We start from the raw sequence: 6000 nt of genomic DNA, 5'->3' as shown, positions 1-6000 counted from the left end.
GGGAGCATTTGCAACCGTTTGGCACCATTTTTGAGTGAATTGCCGAAAGTCAGATTTTTTCTGAAATTGTGACCCCGGGTCTTAGGGATTTTTTTCAAAAAACTCTTCTTCCGCCGGTCAAGTTGTCGAGGTCTGATTTCTTATCCTGTGATAAAAAGCCTCTGTTTTGATCGCCAAACCTTTCAGGGGAGCATTTGCTTAGGTATTTTTTCAAAACAATCTTTTTCCGCCGCTTAAGTTGTCAAGGTCTGATTTCTTGTCCTGTGATAAAAAGCCTTCTTTTTGGACCGCCAAACCTTTCAGGGGAGCATTTGCAGCCGTTGGGCCCCATTTTTGAGTGAATTACCGAAAGTCAGATTTTTTCTGAAATCGTGACCCCGGGGCTAAGGGGTTTTTTCAAAAAAACCTTCTTCCGCCGGTTAAGTTGTAGAGGTCTGATTTCTTGTCCTATGATAAAAAGCCTTCTTTTTCGACCGCCAAACCATTGAGGGGAGCATTTGCAACCGTTGGGCACCATTTTTGAGTTAGATTTTTTTAGAAATTGTGACCCCCAGGCTTTTGGGATTTTTTCAAAAAAATCTTCTTCCGCCGGTTAAGTTGTTGATGTCTCATTTCTTATCCTGTGCTAAAAAGCCTTCTCTTTCGGTCGCCAAACCTTTCAGTGGAGCATTTGCAACCGTTGGGCACCATTTTTGAGTGAATTGCCGAAAGTCAGATTTTTTCTGAAATTGTGACCCCGGGTCTTAGGGATTTTTTCAAAAAACTCTTCTTCCGCCGGTCAAGTTGTAGAGGTCTGATTTCTTGTCCTATGATTAAAAGCCTCTGTTTCGATCGCCAAACCTTTCAGGGGAGCATTTGCAACCGTTGGGCACCATTTTTGAGTGAATTGCCGAAAGTCAGATTTTTGATGAAATTGTGACCCCGGGGCTTAGGGTTTTTTTCAAAAAAATCTTCCTCTGCCGGTTAAGTTGTCGAGGTCTGATTTCTCGTCCTGTGATAAAAAGCCTTCTTTTTCGACCGCCAAACCTTTCAGGGAAGCATTTGAAACCGTTGGGCACAATTTTTGAGAGAATTGCCGAAAGTCACATTTTTTCAGAAATTGTGTCCACAGGGCTTAGGGATTTTTTCAAAAATATCTTCTTCCGCCGGTTAAGTTGTTGAGGTCTCATTTCTTGTCCTGTGATAAAAAGCCTTCTCTTTCGACCACCAAACCATCAGGGGAGCATTTGCAACCGTTTGGAACCATTTTTGAGTGAATTGCCGAAAGTCAGATTTTTTCTGAAATTGTGACCCCGGGTCTTAGGGGTTTTTTTCAAAAAAACCTTCTTCCGCCGGTTAAGTTGTCGAGGTCTGATTTCTTGTCCTGTGATAAAAAGCCTTCTTTTTCGACCGCCAAACCTTTCAGGGGAGCATTTGCAACTGTTGGGCACCATTTTTGAGTGAATTGCCGAAAGTTAGATTTTTTCAGAAATTGTGTCCACAGGGCTTAGGGATTTTTTCAAAAAAATCTTCTTCCGCCGGTTAAGTTGTTGAGGTCTCATTTCTTGTCCTGTGATAAAAAGCCTTCTCTTTCGACCGCCAAACCTTTCAGGGGAGCATTTGCAACTGTTGGGCACCATTTTTGAGTGAATTGCCGAAAGTCAGAATTTTTGTGAAATTGTGACCCCGGGGCTTAGGGATTTTTTCAAAAAAATCTTCTTCCGCCGGTTAAGTTGTCGAGGTCTGATTTCTTATCCTGTGATAAAAAGCCTCTGTTTCGATCGCCAAACCTTTCAGAGGAGCATTTGCTTTGGGATTTTTTCAAAAAAAAAATTTCCACCGGTTAAGTTATCGAGGTCTGATTTCTTCTCCTGTGATAAAAAGCCTTCTGTTTCGACCGCCAAACCTTTTAATGGAGTATTGGCAACCGTTGGGCACCATTTTTGAGTGAATTGCCGAAAGTTAGACTTTTTCTGAAATTGTGACCCCGGGTCTTAGGGATTTTTTCAGAAAAATATTTTTCCGCTGGTTAAGTTGTCAAGGTCTGATTTCTTGTCCTGTGATAAAAAGCCTGCTTTTTTGACCGCCAAACTTTTCAGTGGAGCATTTGCATCCGTTTGGAACCATTTTTTAGTGAATTGCCGAAAGTCAGATTTTTTCTGAAATTGTGACCCCGGGGCTTAGGGATTTCTTCAAAAATATCTATTTCCACCGGTTAAGTTGAGGAGGGCTGATTTCTTGTCCTGTGATAAAAAGCCTTCTGTTTTGATCTCGAAACCTTTCAGGTAAGCATTTGCAACCGTTGGGCACAATTTTTGAGAGAATTGCCGAAAGTCAGATTTTTTCTGAAATTGTGACCACGGGGCTTAGGGATTTTTTTAAAAAAAAATCTATTTCCGCGGGTTAAGTTGTCGAGGGTTGATTTCTTGTCCTGTGATAAAAAGCCTCCTTTTTCGACCGCCAAACCTTTCAGGGGAGCATTTGCAACCGTTGGGCACCATTTTTGAGTGAATTGCCGAAAGTTAGTTTTTTATTAAATTGTGACCCCGGGGCTTAGGGATTTTTCTAAAAAATATTTTTCCGCCGGTTAAGTTGTCGTGCTCTGATTTCTTCTCCTGTGATAAAAAGCCTTCTGTTTCGACCGCCAAACCTTTCAGGGGAGCATTGGCAATCGTTTGGCACTATTTTTGAGTGAATTGCCGAATGTTGGATTTTTTATTAAATTGTGACCCCGGGGCTTAGGGATTTTTTCAAAAAAATATTTTTCCGCCGATTAAGTTGTCGAGGTCTGATTTCTTGTCCTGTGATGAAAAGCCTCTGTTCCTCTCGCCAAACTTTTCAGTGGAGCATTTGCATCCGTTTGGAACCATTTTTGAGTGAATTGCCAAAAGTCAGATTTTTTCTTAAATTGTGACCCCGGGGCTTAGGGATTTTTTCAGAAAAATCTACTTTTGTCGGTTAAGTTGTCGAGGTCTGATTTCTTGTCCTGTGATAAAAAGCCTTCTTTTTCGACCGCCAAACTTTTCAGTGGAGCATTTGAATCCGTTTGGAACCATTTTTGAGTGAATTGCCGAAAGTCAGATTTTTTCTGAAATTGTGACCACGGGGCTTAGGGTTTTTTTCAAAAAAACCTCCGCCAGTTAAGTTGTTGAGGTCTGATTACTTCTCCTGTGATAAAAAGCCTTGTTTTTCGACTGCCAAGCCTTTCAGGGGAGCATTTGCAACTGTTGGGCACCATTTTTGAGTAAATTGCCGAAAGTTAGATTTTTTCAGAAATTGTGACCCCGGGGCTTAGGGATTTTTCTAAAAAATATTTTTCCGCCGGTTAAGTTGTCGAGCTCTGATTTCTTGTCCTGTGATAAAAAGCCTTTTGTTTCGACCGCCAAACCTTTCAGGGGAGCATTTGCAACCGTTGGGCACCATTTTTGTGTGAATTGCCGAAAGTCACTGTCAGGGAACTGCCATCGGAGCCGAGAGAAGCGGTAAGGCTCCCCAATGATGCCGGAGAGGGAACTAGCAAGGAGAAAGAGAGAGCTTCCGCTGGGGAAGGAAACCAAGGTGACACCAGGAAGAAAGGAGAGGCTGAGATTACTTCGGAGGGAAGGCTCCGAGACTCTTCCAGTGAGATCAGTGGGGAGAGTGCAGGACCTCCGCTTGGCACGCCTACTCTGCGCAGAAGGCTTCTGCGCAGAGAAGCTAGGCGGAGACTTGCTGTCCAGGAATTCTTATGTTGGAAGAAGTTCAGGAAACGCCCACTGACGGATTCTGCCGGTGACTGAGACAGTCGCGCTGTTAGGGCTGTCAAACCGGGGAAAGGTTCAGCCATACAACCAGCTTGGAGCAGTTTGGAATTTACGCACAAGCAACCCCAATTCCCATTACAGCAATCCGTCAGTCCTCTAAGTTGCTTGTGCGCAGAGCAGCAGGGGCAGCATCATGAGTCAAACCGGAGGAGCCGGCGCCGGAGAGGGGGCCAGAGGAGGACCAACTCTGGAGGAGAGAAACAGAGATTTGGAACAGCAACTGGCTCTACTAGCGGCGCAGCTGGATGAAAGGCGGACTCAGGATGCCCAGGGGAAGCCCACCCCCACCACAAGGAAGGTACCAGGACTAGTGCAGAAGTTTGGGGGCAATCCCAGCGATTATGTTCTCTAGTGATGTGAAGCAAAGCATGACCCGCAAAGAACTGATGGGGTGCAAACAAGGGAACCAGTCAGTGAGAGAGTACTAGTCGGAATTTGTGATGCTGATCCATAAACTTGGTTGGGAACTGAGTTCAGAACCAGTGCAAACGTTATTTGAGGAAGGCTTATCCCCTTGGGTGAAAGATGAACTTTCCCGCTCACCCCGTCCGGAATCGATGGACCAGCTGACCAAGAGGGCGCTTGCTGTGGGAGTACGGCAAGAGGCGCGTGCTTTAGAAAGGCGGGAAGGGAGAGCAGAGCGTTGGTATGACAACCGCATTCCGGACGTGCCGGAGCCAACTGCGCCGCCCGCGAAACCAATGGAGATTGGAGGAGTGCGCGCGCGGGGGGTTTCAAAGTCCAGCGAGGTACGTAAGAAGGAGGGGAAAGTAAATAAGAAGTGTTTCCTCTGCCAGCAGCCGGGACATTTTGCCAGAGTCTGCCCTCAGAAAAAGGCGTGGCAAGGAATGGTGGGGGCAGTTGGGAGTGAGGAGGAAAGAGATAAGGAGCAGGGAAACGGCAATGCTTGGCTGCAGGAGAGCGGGCACAGCAGCCAGACGAGCAACCAGTAGAAGTGCCCAAACCAGACCCTCCCCGAGCAGCCATAGCCATAGAGGTGGTGCTAGAACTCCCCAACGGACACCCAATTAAGGTGAAGGCGCTGCTGGATTCAGGCAAGGATTTTGCGCTGGGACACCAGCTCCACGTGGTGCCTCTAGAACACCCCTTGCAAGTAACAACCATTGATGGGAGAGATCTCTTGGGGGGGAAGTAACCCACCAGACCCCTCCCATGAAAATGACGGTCTCCAGACACACAGAGACAATTGCCTTTCACGTAGCCACATTAGCAGGACCACCAATCATACTGGGAATGAGTTGGCTGGCACTGCACGATCCAGTAGTAGGGTGGCACCAGCAGACAGTCACCTTTGGGTCAGCCCACTGCGTAGAGCACTGCCACGGGGGGGGGAAACCCCGAGGATGGCAGTAGCCAGGGTGGCAGGGATGGCGGTAGGAGAAAAGGGGAGGGTACCACCTCAGTACGCTGACTTGGAAGAAGTCTTCAGCTCGAAGGAGTCGAATAGGCTACCCCCTCACAGGCCCTTTGACTGTCAGATCAACCTACTCCCAGGGGCTCAGCTGCCAGTGGGTAAGCTGTATGCCATGTCAGATAGGGAGATGCAGGAGTTGCGGAAGTTTATTGACAAGAACCTGAAGAGGGGTTTCATACGAGAATCAAGAGCGGTGGGGGCAGTCCAGTGTTCTTTATGGACAAGAGAGACTCCAAAGAGCCCAGGTTGGTCGTAGATTACCGGGCCTTGAACCTGGTGTCGGAACCAGTGACCTTCCCAATGCCCAGAATTGACGACATTTTGACCAGGGTAAGGAAAGGGAAGGTGTTTACCAAGTTGGACCTTTGAGGGGCATACAATTTGATAAGGATGAGGGAGGGGGATGAATGGAAAACCACCATGTTCACTCCTCTGGGGGCCTTTGAGTACTTAGTTATGCCTTTCAGATTACAATCAGGCTCAAGCACATTTCAAGCTTTCATGCACCACGTGCTGGGGTCCCTGCTGTACAAGAATTGCGTGGCTTTCTTGTCCGTTGGTCTCTGGGTGTCTGGCCGTCGAGAAGCTCACCTCGACGTCCAGCAGGCTCATGAGCTTCCTCCAGAATCTGGAAGTAAATTGCCTGCCTCTATCGGACAAAACCCTCAAGGGGGTGCCATGCAACCTGAAAACATGATCTACAAACAGCCTAGCTGTTTCCTCTGCTGTCACTGCATGCGAGCAAGCAATAAAATGGCACATTTTGGTCATCAAGTCAACTAC

Source organism: Podarcis melisellensis (assembly GCF_964234715.1).
Source record: "Podarcis melisellensis genome assembly, chromosome: 8".
Lineage (NCBI taxonomy): Eukaryota > Metazoa > Chordata > Lepidosauria > Squamata > Lacertidae > Podarcis > Podarcis melisellensis.
Note: the sequence above shows the minus strand (reverse complement) of the source record.